This window comes from Melanotaenia boesemani, chromosome 3 (assembly GCF_017639745.1).
Source record: "Melanotaenia boesemani isolate fMelBoe1 chromosome 3, fMelBoe1.pri, whole genome shotgun sequence".
In the NCBI taxonomy this organism is placed as follows: domain Eukaryota; kingdom Metazoa; phylum Chordata; class Actinopteri; order Atheriniformes; family Melanotaeniidae; genus Melanotaenia; species Melanotaenia boesemani.
In genome coordinates, this window is record NC_055684.1 from 8,406,926 (window position 1) to 8,422,369 (window position 15,444).

Consider the following 15,444-nt stretch of genomic DNA (forward strand, 5'->3'; position numbering starts at 1 on the left):
GGTTTTAAGGAGGAAGAAGATGTGGAGTCAGAGGACAAAAGATGAGTGTGAAATTAGTCTGATTGATGAGAGGTGTAGGATGGAAGTGATGAGTAGATGTTTGAGAGATAGATCTGAGGAAGAAGAGGGTGATGTGATGGGAGGAAGAGGGATGAGGTGGAAAAAAAGAAGAGAATGGGTTAGATATGAGATCCTGTGTGGACAGACCTGGAAGTCAGGAAACCTTTCACTTCATGTTCAGAAAAACAATGCGAGTGTATCTTACTGGTTTTATTTTAAAAATAAAATAAAATAAAAAGCATTTAGAAAACATAAACCTGTTAAATTACGTGGAACTCTTTGGTTTATGAACCAGTTATACTGAAAGACTTAGGATGCAGGTAACAGTTCAGAAAGTGTGATATCAAACCATACATTGCCTGAAAAACACACAAAAAATATTTATAAGAGGGGAATTGTTTTGATTAATTCAACTTTGAGTTGAGATGAGGTGACCCTGTACACATTCACAGCCAAAACCAACAAAAATTCAAACGACTCTTGGTAAATGGACTGCACACACACTCTCATACCCTGATGAACACATCAGGAGGCAATGCAGGGTTCAGTGTCTTGCCCAAGGACACTTAGGCATGCAGTCAGGGGAAGCCTGGAGCCAGTCCACCAATCTTCCAGTTGGGAGACGACTTCTCTTCCTCTTGAGCTACATTAGAAACGACTTCAGGAGCATAAACGTTTTCTAAACACAACTTTGACTGTGTCATGTTGCTCAGCTCCTTCATAAGATGGACATATGTCTCATCCAGCTGTTTTCATTCTGCTATTACGTGGTTAATCATGAACAGTCTGGTTCTGTTTGCTGGTCTCACCTTGTTTCGTGGTATTTCTTGTGTTTACCAGCAGGTGGCAGCAGCAGTTTCATTGTATCTGTCATTCAGATCTTCATCTTTGTAGTGTTTCAGGTTCAGCCAGAAGGCTTCTCAAAACTATTTCTGATATTTTAAACCCATAAAAAGTTCTGCTGCATGTTTTTGGGTCGAGTCGGACAGCTGCAGGACCCACTGGGTCACACGGGACTTCCAGCACAGACTGGGGGGTCTTTGATCTTCGGATGTTTGGCCCTCCAAGCCTTGGTGCTGGAGAACCAACAGAGATTTTGGATCAGGATTGATTTTCTGGCTTGGAGTCATCCCGGATTCTCTGACCACTGGAAGTTGACCAGCACCACCCTCCTTAAATTCCATAAATTGTGCCCAGAGTCATGTGAGGATGATGATGAAGAGTCTTCATACCACAGATGGAGATGTGTTGATCAGATAAGCTCAGTGGTCTGTTCACAGCTCTGTAATGTAACTGTTGATGTTTCCACTTAAATACCAGTCAGTTGGTTCCCTCTGATCAACCTGCTGGTTGTTTCCTCTGATGATCAGTTGAATTAGTTACAGTTTCCTGCAGCTCATGGCGAGCTTTATTTCTGCTGTGTTACTGATGGGGTGGATCTAAACAGCTGCACACACACTTACTGCAGAGTATTAAAATGCTGAGTGCACTGAGGCAGTGTGTTCTCTCCATTAAGAATCACTCTAACCATGATTACTGAGGGAAAATCTGAAACACATTCAAGATGATCTTCCTCAGGGTGAACCCCCTGAAATCTCTGAAGTCAGAGAAACATCATCTACAGTGTCTGGGCTGACATCGGTGCTGTCCAGACTCCCCAAACAGAACCTGCTCACAGAACCTTGCTGCTTTATTTTAAGATAAAATGGTGACAGATGGCAGGAACTTGGCTCAGTGTCAGACGTCTGCAGGAGAATCACAGCAGACAGTCATAAAAAATGTTTTTTCCTTATAAGTGTTCGTGTGATATGATGAGTTTTTGAAAATTATCGCCATCTGTAACAGAAGGTGATTAAATGACAGATCACAGCTTCATCCTTGTATTCCGGCTAACATGGTGCTAACAGGCAGATGGTGCATGTAACCGAACTAGAAACTTGTTTCTAAATTATTTCATGGTATAGAAATTATCTGAATTCTAAGAATGTGCTAATCAGTTGATTTACCGAAATGCGAGAGTACTACTAGAAATTGCACGCATAAGAGTTTGTAAGAGTTTAAGCTGTTTTATAACAATGCTAACAGGTTGGTTAGCATAGTGCCAACAGCGCTATACCAGGGTAGCGAATTGGTAAGTAGAGTGCTAAAAGGCTAACATTAGGCTGAGGTGTGTGATGGGAATATAAACTAATATTAGAATTGTGCCAATTTGAAGAAATTAGCTGAAAGCTACGAGTGTTAGCAGAGTGCTAATGGGTTAGTTTACGCAATCTAATACTTCTACAATAATTTGTTAGCAGAATGTATAACAATTAGGGATGTTCCAATGCCAGTTTTTTCTCTCGATACCCGGGGTTTAGCTTTTAGGTATCTGCCGATATCGAGTACGGATCCCATACCAGTGTTATTTTATTAAGAGTTCTATAAATTCTATTTCATTCTTCAGCTTCACGTGACAGTGACATGGATGTGATTGACATGAGACTGATAAATTTTTGCTACTGCATCCAATAACAATACTTTGGGTTAAATACAAGATGAACCATGAACCGCTAGTTTCCTCCTCCTCAGATGCAACAAGAAAGACGGTGCTAACACCAGAGAAGCTGATCAGCTGATCACCGGCAGCCGGCCAAGGACCAGTAGAGAGGAGTAGAAGCCGAGGAGGAGAAGGCGTATTAGTACAGACCTGCAGGAAACATTTTTTTTCTTTTTCTTTTTCCTTTTTTTCTTTAAATGGAAGAGTGCAAGTGTTGAACCCTCTCACCGGGAAAAGTGTGGGGGATGAGGGAGCGTTAATTCTGGTTAAAAATTTTACTCAATTAATTACATGAATTAGTTACTGCTGGTATTTTTGAGAGCCTTAATCTTTATTTAAATAATTCATGTTTTATTAATACATGAAATCCATTATGGCCACAGAACTGTTTTAATTATTGAGTAAATAAACTCGGATCAAAGAATTTCTATTAAATACTGTTTTGAAATTGGACGTACAGTGAATGTTTTCCACAAAGAACAGGGGGTATTAATCCAGGACGATAAATTCTAAGACGTTGTCTGTTACTGCGGTGGCTCTCTGGCTTTCTTCTGCAACTTCCTCATGTTTTTTAAAAGCATTCACCAACACATTTTATTGCTGTGGTTCGTTGCGCATTACTTTTAAGGCAACAAACTCGTGTTCTTTCACTTGATTTCAACCAAAATGCTTTATAAAGTTGCTGGTGATAAAGTTGGCAGCAATCACGCCTCCTCTGGAAATTTCAGCCCTTCATATTAGGCATGTCGCTGCTTTGCTAGTGGGATTTTCTAATGATTAATGATGCCAAATTACTAACATACCATTAATGCTAAATGTTAGCACATCAGTGACTCACGCAAGACTGCATAACTTCCTGTGTCTGTGTGTGGTTGTGTTGGGCAGAAAACAAAAAATTATGATTTTGTTTCCATGGTATCGGATGGTGTTTAGACAGAAATACTCGCTGATACCGATCCCCTTACTTTTGGTAGTATCGGCAAGTATTTCCGATGCTAAAATCAGTATCGGCCCATCCCTAATAATACTGCTAACAGCTTGGTTAGCATAATGCTAATAGTGTTATAACAGGACTAGCAGGTTAATAACCAGAGTGCTAATAGTGTTATCATAATGTTAACAGGTTGGTTAGCAAAGTGCTAACAGTGTTACTAACGTGTTATTAAAATACTAAATTGCTGGCTAGCTAAATGTAAGAAAAATTACCTTCATGATGTGAGGGGGTTTCTTGGTTTCATGAGAATGCTGTTTGTACCGTGTGGACTCAGGTCAGTGTATTGAAGAACAAAACCATATTAGCATAATATCATGAAGCTGTAAATAATCAGAACATGGTTTGTTTAACCATGAACTTCAGCTTGTGTCCATTCTCCAGGTATTGCAGAGCTTTCAGGTAATCTGAATCCAGCACCTAGCAGCAGTGAAACAGCTGTGTTTTGTAGTTAGTGGTCAGAGGTTTCCCCAACCACCAATAAACTGCTGAGTCAGACTCTCCTCCTCTGAAACCCCTCAGATAGAACTAGAACTCTTCATCTCTGCTCCGTTTCACATCCTTTGCCGTTGTTAATTATTTAGGATGACACTCTGCATTTTTTTTCCCCCAGCTCTTCCTCTGAGCTCCCCATGACTTTTATTTACTCTATGCTGTCATGAAAGTTTGATGCTGTGTGTTTTAGTGAAGCGCTGCAGCTGGAGCATCAGATGGGAATTCCTTCCTAATGGAGGCTTTATTCGTGTTCAGGTTGGGTTCTAGAAATGAACACAGATATGTTCTGATTTTCTGGTGTAGGGGCTACCAGGCTGGCCCGTTGTTTCTGCCTACGGGCTGAGCGGCTCGTCGTGGCGCTGCCTCTTGGCCTGCAGATGGACTCAGACTGAACCTTGTTAGACTGCAGCTGGTGGTGATATTTCATGTTCTGGTGTTTGACCCGCCTTAGGGTTGGTGGTCTGATTGGATTTAGAACCCAGAAGTTTAGAGTGAAGTTCACAGTTCAGAACATGCCTCTGAACCTCATGTTAAACATTTAATAAACTCTTCCAGCTCTCAGTGAGTGTAATAAACCCAATTCTAGCCCCTCATACGCCCATCACAATTGAGACACACGAATCCGTGGATTTTGATCTTGGAATACTTCAGTGCAAGCAGGAAAAAAAAAATCCACTAATGAAATAACCTGCCTTTTCAGTAGTTCCAGGTAGTCAGCTTACCTCATTCTTTGGGCTCAAAATTTTGCTAAACCAAGACCTGACCAAATGCAGCAACTGCAGATCATAAACTGCCCCCACGGGCTTGCACACTAGGCACCAGGCATGATGGCTGCATCAGTTTATCTGCCTCTCTTCTTACCCTGATGTGCCCATCACTCTAGAAAAGGGTAAATCAGACCATATGACCTTCTTTCATTGCTCTGGCGTCCAATCTTTATGCTCCGTAGTAAATTAAAGCCTTTTTCTCCAATTAGCTTCACCAATTAGTGGTTTTCTTATGGGTACACAGCTGTTCAGTCCCAAGCCCTTGAGTTCCCTTTGCATTGTGTGTGTGGAAATGTTCTTAAATGTTCTTAAACATTGTCCTGAGTTCTGCTGTTGTTTTTCTTTAATTTGATTTCACATTTTAATCTGTCTGTCTGTCTGTCTGTCTGTCTGTCTGTCCGTCCGTCGAAGTGATGTTGTGTACCTCAGACATGACTGACATAAGCGTCTTTATCTTCTTCAGCCTCAGATTTTTCAGATTTCCCTGCATTGATTAAATTTTCCATAAATCTCATGAAGTAAAGTACAGAGCTGCAGCTGTGCAGTGAATTGTGATGTGGCTGGTCATGGGAACGGTCATGTGATCATTCAGAATTAAAACAATGTGTTCAGTGTCTCCTCACTGTGGGTGATGTGAAGCTCATCTTCCTCAGCTGAAACAAACACTGACAGATCAGCTGATTTATTCATGTGGTTGAGGTTGAACATGCAAACATTGTGGCTGTGCACACACACACACACACACGCAAACAGATCCAGTCAAAAACATAATGAGGAATCAGACGTGGTGCTGGATGGTGCGGATACAGAGGTTTATTACCACACAGATACAGGAGGAGGACGGGGAAGGGGGGAGAGACAATAGAACCATATCCGGTTCTGGTTGGCCCGTTGTTCTCTCACACAATAAATCGCTTTCATTTCCATGATTATTGTCTGAGACATTATTAAAAGGACAAAGTTTTAGAAACACTCCCCAATAAATTTACTGAGTGACTCTTCTGCAGGACCTGATGTTTCAGAGCTTTTTGATTTATTTATTTCCCTTCAGATGTGTTTTTGCTTCTGCTCCGACTGATGATGACAGTAATCAAGTTCCAGAGGAGAGATGGCGGAAGAAGCATCTCTATTTTTAGTAGCTAAAAGCTCTTCATCTGTAAACTCTCACAGTGTGACAGAGCTGTGCTCACAAACCAACACAACTCCAAAAAAAAAAAAAAAAAAGCAAAACAGTAAAAACCAGCAAAATAAACAAAATATGCACAAAACAACGACAAAATCAGTAAAGATCAACTAAAACAACCAAAACAAATAAGAAAAAATGAACAGAAAAAAACATGGAAACTTAAAAAAAACAACTAGAAAAAAACAAACAAACAACAAAACCAGGAAGCTACAAAAGATCATATTTCTTTACATCTCTGTGTGAGATACAAAGGCATCTGCAGCGAATGTTAAAGGGATGAGCTGTAATTAAAGGGACTGTAACGCAGTGCTCTCAGAGGTCTCAAACCTGGTCCTAGACTGTTCCTGTCTCTGAGTTCTCTATCCTGGTCATAGACTCTTCGGGTCTCAAGGTCTTTGGTCTGAACTTGGATGGTTGTCCCTACCCTGTCACAGTGTGATGGTTTTTTGTGTGGTCGAGGGCAGACCTGAGCAGACGCTACCGTTGTGACCTGTCTGGGAGAATTGCATTTGGAAGTGTTGACTGGGGTTGTAGCGCATCGGAGCAGGAATCACACGGCTGTCAGAATGGGTAGACAATCCTGCTCAGGTCTGCCGCTGGGTGCAGGGGGACAAGGTGTGGGGGGTTGGGTGGTGGAGGAGGTGCCAGTCTTTGTGTCTCAGTGAGTCCTGTCGCTATGGCAACATGATTGGCGTATCTGAGAAAACGGACACAAAGGCGTCAGTCTCCCCAGCCCTTTGCTGCGGCTGGTTGTGGAGCTTCAGCTGTTGCTCCGCCCCCATCACTAAACCTGACCCTGCCCTCAACCTGCCATTCTGCTGCTCTTTGATTGGTTCCAGAAAGACCACATGCTTGTTGGTACTGACCTTGCGGCCAGGGCCATCTGTGGTCGTTGGTGGGGTCGTAGTGAGGATGGAGGACTGTGCGCTCCCCTTCCCAACCTCATTCCCGAGGTTCTGAGTGGCAGTCGTCGGGGGTTGAGCATTGGGACAAGGGGGGCAACGGCAGGGTGTCAGGTAGAGATACATGAGGACCAGAACCAGGCTCACCACACAGCCCAGCAGGGTGGTAAAGCCTGTGTTGAAGGACTCATGAGCTCCGACGTCATGCTGCAGCAACACAGTCACGTTTACCTCCCAGGTCTCGTTCCGCTGCCGGTCCTGGGCCATGCACAGGTAGATACCAGAATCTTGCTCTCGCGCTGCCACAATCTCCAGGCTGCCATTGGCAAACATCTTTAAGGATCCGTTGTTCCCCGGTGGTGCCACATACTCCAAATTGGGTGCCACCCAGAAGAAGGTGACGGCGTGTCCGGACAGGGACGTGACACAGTGCAGCAGGACTGGCGTCCCCGCCCTCACCGAGACGCTACTCTCCTGGTCCTTCAACGGGCGCCTCATCAGCATCAGGTTACATTTCTCGAAGTAGCGGCTGTGCTGTAAGAAGGCCACGGATCCTCTCTGAAGTCCATAAACCAGGCAGGTGTGCTCCCGTCTGAAGAATTGGACTGAGGGGAAGCCTCTCTGCTCCCAGATCCGGAACAGTCCATACATGGAGCATTCACACACCAGTGAGTTGTTGTGCAGGTAGAGCCCCTTCTGGACAGACAGGGGCAGGTTGGATATGTCCTCCAGGGGCAGTTTGGGAAGGCGGTTGGAGGACAAGTCCAGCATGGAAAGATGGGGGTGGCTGTGCTTTTGGATGGTGAAAAAAGGGAAGTCGGTGAGACGGTTGTGACTGAGGTAGGCCTTGTGGAGGTTTCTCAGTCCAGCCAGAGCTTGGCTTTCCACGTGCACGATCCGGTTGTTGAACAGCAGCAGTTCCTCTAGTCCAGGTAGCTCTTGGAAATAATGCTGCTCCAGAACACGGAGCTGATTGGAGGACAGGTCCAGGTGTCTGAGCAGGGTCCCAGAGGTGTTTCTGAACGCCCCTGGCTGGATTGTGGTCAGCAGGTTGTGACCTAAACGTAACGTCTCCAACCGAGAGAGTCCCTCAAAGCTGCCCTCCTCCAACGACCCAATCCGATTATGACTCAGATCAAGGGTGATGGCAGAGACTTGTAGTTCTGTGGGGACCTGATCCAGTTCCAGAGCGGCACAGCTCAGGATGTCTGAAGCACAGAGGCATCTGCTCTCCGGGACCAAGCCCGGAGACAGGCCGATGTCGGCCTGGACCGGTTCGAGCCGGGGCAGCTGCAGACAAACCATCAACATGACCACTGACCACAGTGACCCTGCTGAGGCTGAAGGTGGCCCCGCTCTTCTCTGAAAACTGGCATGACCATCAACATGCAGCATGGCGGCGGCAGGCCGTACGTCGTTTAAAAGAACCAAGCAACTCCTTGTCTTTATTATTCACATTCTTGGCGTTCCGAAATTCATTTTATCTCCACAGAAACAGACCTGTTACGGACTGGTTTACGGCGCTGGATCTTCATTTTCACCAGGTCATAGTTTTTTTTCTCAGAGTCTCGTAAGCCTGTGTGTGTTGTTGGCATTCGGCTATAGGTTTCTTCTGACCTGGTTGGGAATATTTCTGTGTTCTGATCCGGTTAACGATAGAAAGATCCAACCCCTGCTTAGTCATCACTTCATCATGGAGACCATGCTTTCAGGTGCTGCAGCAATCATCCAGGTGTTTGTAGCTGCAGCATCATCCTGAGTCTTTCATTACATCTAAGAGACAGTCAGAAACCTCCTGCTGTTATACCAGAGCTGCTTTACAGAATTCCTTCCAGCAGTGATATCCTGAATGATGGAACTTTTTCTTCCTTTTCTTTAAAATTCTCCCCCAAACAAAAAGATGAAGATTTTTTCATCCTGTTTGAAATTGTATCTGTCTGAACTCCGAAGAGGATTGCAGCCTGGGCCGAGCATCGCCCTGAGAACATCAGACTATGTACGAGGTCAGCATCCAGTCTACTCCAGGCTTCCCGAAGCTGCTGGAGCTGCTTCCTCTAGCTGATCCAAGAACAGCTGCTTTTCCTCCTCCTCTGCTGGAGGATTTTCACTGAAATCCCAACCTGAAGCATCCAGCTGCGAGTGGTGTCTCTCTGCTCTCATCTCATCCTCTGAGGCTCGTAAAGTTCCCGCTGGTCCGGTCCGGATATTCACCGTGTGTTTGTGTGTGTGCTGAGCTGCTGCCTCCGTTTGCAGCTCATCTGTGAGCTGTCTGCTGCTTCTGGTGCTTTCCCAGCTCCTCCTCCTCCTCCTTTTCCTCTCTCACTTTGTTTTCACCCTCTCTGATGGCTTATGTTGCCACAGAAGGAGCTCTGTGAGCCTGAATCCTCTGAGGATTTGATTGGCTGGTGAGGCAGGAGCAAGCCTCTTCCTCCCTCTTCTTCAGTTTCAGTCTGATACAAACTGGACTCAGATGGTTCTAAATCTTCTAAGATCAGGATGTTGACAGCATGATCGGATATTTGAAAGGGTGCGGCCAATTTGCTGGCAAAATAATTTTCAGTTTTCTTTATAAAGATGGAGTAAAAATCCATCAATTCAAATTGAAAAGATGAATCAGTAATCATCCGACGTTCCTCAGAAACACGTGGAATTATTTCCATTTTCTAAAATGTCTGATTGTAATCTAATGAGGGGGCTATCCAAAGGTGATGAAGTCAGACTGTTCTTTTTTATTTTAACCAAGTAATAAAAATACTGGGTTTGACACTCTCAATGAGGTTTACACTAAATCCTGAATTATTGATTGAGTGTCAAAAAACAACAAATAGAAATATATTCTTTCATTTTTTTTTCCATAATGTGTAGATTTTAAAGCTCAACATTTTAAAATTGAATCCAATCCAAATTGTATTGTAACATCAGCAAACATCAAGTTGTTATGAAATTGTGTCTTGATTTAACCCGTGTAACCTGTGGTTTACATCAGGCTGGCAGCCAGCATTGTTTTCGGACAGCTTGTGATTTATCCCACAAGATGAAGAAACCATCATTAATTAATCAATCACAAAACAACTCCATGATCATAAAAATCGGATCAGACGATCATAAAGATTGTCTGATCTGATCCAATAAACAGAAATCTCATTTTAGTAAATAAAAAGTGTAATCAGAGGAGGGTGTGAAATACCTCTTGGCTAACTGACCAATGAGAGTGGAGCATGTTGACCAGCCCGGTGCTGGTTCATGCTGCTCAGTAAGACCAAATTAATTCAGCAGGTTTCATCTTCACCAGTCACATCTCAGTGTTCCAGCACGGAGCCAAAAACTCCAACCATGGGGCTTCCTGCTGGCTGGGAGACAAGCGGTGAAGCTATTTCTCCTGACGCTCTGACAGGAGGAGCAAACACAAAGATGCTCACAAAGACAGGAGCGATCACACGTTTTATCCTCCTGGAAACATCTCTGATGCCTGAGCTGTCACATGAAGCAGGAAAACATGGAATACTGAGGGTCAGTCTCATTGGAGAATTGTCATTTTTATCTGAAAATAAACATTTTTCTGTGCTGGTTTGGACTCTGCGCTGCTGGAATTCATCTGAAATTCGTCTCAAATTGTGACGGTTTTTGCATGTTTCCATGTGGCAACTGCTGATTGATCTTTCCTAAACCGGTGTAATATCTGGAATAATATTGCATATCCAGTTGACTGAAGAAGACATGTCGGAAACGTCGTACAGGAGCGGGATTGAGAGGAAGTAAGAGGAGAAACTGGTTCTTTCCATCAAGACTATCCAGATTACTGGAAAACAAAATGAAGACGAGGATACAGCAGGAAGATCACGAATGCTTCACTGAGACATGGAAAATTTACCTGAACATTTAGTCCAATCTCACTGGTTCTGGTCAATCTCCATAACCCTCCCCTCAGCCTCTGATGGAACTTTTACTCTGGACCAGCTTATTGTGGTGCTGGATCTTGGACCTGGTTCTAAGTTGATGAGTGGTTTGGAACCAGAACTGGGGTCACTTTGTTGATGGAAAGTGATGTTCCCTCATATTTTGATTTGTGTGTTCTGTGAACATGTTGAGGCGTGATCGAGAAAAAGTCTGAAAACTCAGTGTTCAGCCCGATATCCTGTACTTATGAGCTTAGATATTTTCAAGACTGCAGATTTCAGATTGCTGCTGTCTTCTTAGTTGTATGCTCTTCATTTCTGTGGCAACAATAAACTTTAAAAGTTTATAGTGGTCTGTTCAGAGAATGAAGAAGAAGGAAGTGGAGAAATCAGAGATACAAGATGATGGGAAACCGCTGAGCTCAGATGTTTGTCCGCTGCGTCTTCGTTGACTTATGTCCACAAACTGGTTCCTGATGTTTATATGAGCCTCACAGTGGTCTGATTTTCAAAAAACTGGTTCCTAAATGGTTTTTCTTTCAGGGTACATTCCCACCAGGATAGTTTGGTGGGCTTGTTTAGATTGTGCAGGCAAATCAGAAAAATTTTATTCCTTCCTCTGGTTTGTTTTCACACTACCCAGTCCAACGTCACACAGTTACAGCTGCTCATTATGGGTGATATTCCCTGAAACACTCGCTAACAAGGAAGAAGAAAATCCGGCTCACTGATCGATCAGGACTAAAATCCTCTAATTCACTGCAAGTAAATAATGGAGCAACACAAAGTTTATCCGGACTTGGGATTTCTGTTTTTACTTTGGTGATTAAACCTAATGCGGTTGAATCTGTTGAGTATGAGCAGCAGGAAAGACAGCCAGATATCCAGCATGTTGCACTACAACATGTCCTAAATCGCTTCCTCCCTTTGGTTCACTGTTTGCTTTCAGCACTGAAAGACCTCCAGTTTTTAAGTGGAACAGAGTTCACTTTTTTTTTTTTTCTTTTTTTTGTAACTTTTTATTTGACCATTCTTCAGTCTCCATTACAGAAATTATTTCCCACAAATGACTTCATAATACAAATAACATGTCATAAGCCACTATGCGTCTAAGCAATTTAAGAAGAGAAGGTGAATTATGGGAATATTTCCCTATCTTTAATCAAGAGCGTAAGTGTTTTAATTTGAGAGCAACAAGAATTCAAATATCATTTAGCTCTCTCTCAAGAATCAAAAGTCCCTTCTTGCTCTTGAGCATATCGTTCTTCCTTTCAAAACTCTGCTTTTCTCAGGTTTAGTGTTGCAGGTTCAAATCTCCTGTGCTCAAGCTTGGCCTCTTTCCCTCACACTCAGACACATTCTCTGTGCTCTCAAAACTTCTGCTCTTGGATATTTTTGCTCTCTTTTGGGTTGCTGAATGAGCTGTCTGTCAAACGTCCTCCAGCCAATAGAATACTAGATAAATGCTGACGAGCAAGTCATCACCGCCTTCTTCAAGATGTTCTCTTTTTACTTGACACACTGCTTTTAAAAAATCTGTACTTAACCGGGATCATCAGTAAACACGTATAGAAAACCCAAACCAGCAATCTCTAGAAAACATTATGTTTTTATTAAGCTTTTTATTTATTAATACGCGTTATTACGTTATTTTTTTCACTTAAAGAGAAACACAGCAACTTGCTAACACACAGTAAAAGTAGACATATAAAAAACTAACTGTTCCCATACTGTATGCCAAGTATGCCATAAAATTAAGGAAATCAACATTGAGATATAGATGTTCTGCTTTTATGGTTCTACAGAATTAACCTACGGAAAATTTGCATGCATAAGAAGTTGCTTATCATTCCTATTGGCTTGTGAAATATGTTGCAGAGTTAACACAGTGTACCACTCAATGTTAAATAATTGAGATGCATTACCATGATGTCATCCTTGTTACACTTTGTCAACTAAATAAAACATTTCAATTAGTGTTTTTTTTCACAAAATATCAAACATGAATCTAACCAGTATTTCCAAAATTTCAACCCCGTTACTGCTATAGGATCTGCTTCAACGTCACATCTTTGAGAAATTGTTAAACAAAATCAAATACAAAGTCAGCCATCCTGTTGTAGATCTTTATTATCTACAGTCACTTAGTTCTAGCTCTGTTTATTTTTCACATGATAGAAATTGTCCTTGAGTTCACTTCTTTGGTCTGCACCAGAGTTTGAATAATTGTTTACACTGCTACAAACTACCGTACTATCTGTGGAAGTGGACCAGGATTAGTTTAAAGTGGACCAAACAGTGTTAGTAGGAATACATCTTTAGTAATACTCAGAGCTTTTATTTTAGCCAGATTTAGCAATTATTACCGTTTTTATTTGTTTCTCATGAAAGCCTCATTTTTGTGGTTTTTTTAATGCTCATTTAATGTTTTAATCAAATAAACTGAACACAAAACCACAACAAACCAAATAAAGGCCAAAATCTCAACACTGACTCTTTAGATTCACTAACTTGACTTTTTCCTGACATACTTTTATTTAAACCCTGTGTCTCTGTCACTCTTTATATCTGGCCTGTACCACTACACTGTACTCTCCCTTCCTTTTTTGGGGCGGCAGTGGCTCAGGCGGTAGAGCAGGTCGTCCAATGATCGGAAGGTCGGCGGTTCGATTCCCACTCCCGCAGTCATCTGTCGTTGTGTCCTTGGGCAAGACACTTAACCCTCCTTGCCTCCAGTGTTGGCATCGCTGGTGTATGAATGTGTGGATGAATGTTCGGTGATGGTCGGAGAGGCCGTAGGTGCAGACTGGCAGCCACGTTTCCGTGAACTTGCCCCAGGGCAGCTGTGGCTACACACGTAGCTTACCATCACCAGGTATGAGTGAGGAGTGGATGAATAATGGATTCACACAATGTAAAGCGCTTTGGGTGCCTTGAAAAGTGCTATATAAATCTAATCCATTATTATTATTATTATTATTATTATTATTCCTTTTTTCATATAATGGGATGGTTTTAGTCTTTACTCACATGTGATTGGCTCTGTGATGTGCCAATCAAGGTAAAGTCCCGCCTCTTCTGAAGATTCAATTCTCCCCGACAAGAGTTGTGTCAAATTTGTATTGCAGCTCACTACAAAGAATCGTAAACGACACATTACTACAGTCTGGTCCAGATCAGAGAACAGGACCCTGACGATTCTGACCACTACATGTCAGTAGTTGTTTTACTGCGTTCCTTTAAAAAGTGAAATACGGACCTTCCTGTCTGGTTCGTTGTTATGTTGATATTATGGTACCGGGAGGTGGGGTCAAAGGTCAGAAGATCTGATTGACACGAGCTGCTGCATGGCATCAGCCTTATTCCATGTTTTCTCTCATGTTACATTCCCTTGGCCAGTTCTGGTACCATTAGAACCATCAGTCCGATGCTTTTTCCTTTTCTTTCTTTGTACTGAAACAAGAAACTCGGTGGACCTGAGTGTTGACTCCAAACAGTGTTTGACATTTTCAGGTCAAACGCTGTGACTCACTCTGTTCTTCTTCGCTCCTGTTTCCATCCACACAGCTCCTCTTCATCCTCCTCTTCCTCCCAGTGAGAACAGGTGAAGGTCAGAGTCTCTCTGTGAGCCATCAGAGTGGTTTTAATTCTGGGGTTTTACAGGAAATGTCAGCGTGTGTCTTCCTCCTCTGCCGAACGCTGCGACCTATTAGACGCTTCCAGCTGGAGACACAAAACCTTTGGACGCCCTGGGATGCACCAACTGGCTCTAACCAGTCTCTGTGGAAATTTTCTCAGCTGATATGATTCAGATCCAGATTTTCTCCATACTGCAGACTCCCTATCCCTGGAAATCCAAAAACAAGAAGCTCCATTTCCTGAAGGAGTAATCTGCCTTAACTCATCTGAAAATCAGACTGGATCAGAAAGAAAACCAGATCCTGCTCCTTCTTCTTTATTTAAAATGTCTTCAGATCACGAGAGATTTTCTGAGGCTGGAGCCAGCTGAAAACATCTGGATGGAGCTCTGACAGATGGGTCTTCATTTATTAGAGCAGATCGACTTGCAGGACGTAATGTTTATCCATCAGTTGGTCGTACGTTAAGGACGCCTCACAGAGCCGTCATTCCCTGCTGAATCCAAACATTACCAGCCATTTAACAGCTGAAAGGTCATGAGATTGATCCCCAGAGTTTATATATTAACGTGTCCTTCAACACAACACTCAAACCCAAAGTGCTCTGATGTGTTCATGTTGTAGAGGAAAATTCTGATTCTGAACAGAAACATGCCAAATTTTTATTAAATAATAAATGTATCTGTACAGAACATTTTAGAAGATGTCACAATGTTCTGTTCAGGATTTAAATGAACTTAGTTTTAGTTTAGTTTTTATCTCAGGATGCAAAGCAAATTTGACCCAGATGATCTTAAAAGACTTGGTGGCTTATAAAGGCTAGATATATATTTTGGACCAGAACCATTCAGAGTCTTATACACCAGCAGCAACATTTTAAAATCTATTCTTTGTTTCAAAAGGAAGCTAGTGAAGAGATCTGAGAACCGTAGTGATATGTTCCCCTTTTTTGGTCAGATAATGAAGATTT

At 42.7% G+C, this 15,444-nt stretch overlaps 1 protein-coding gene across 2 annotated transcripts in view; it reads left to right on the forward strand.

The window, feature by feature from the left end:
* LOC121636447 (E3 ubiquitin-protein ligase RNF123) overlaps positions 1-15,444 on the forward strand; it is a 96,378-nt gene that overhangs the window by 57,294 nt on the left and 23,640 nt on the right. The gene's annotated exons all lie outside the window — the stretch shown is intronic.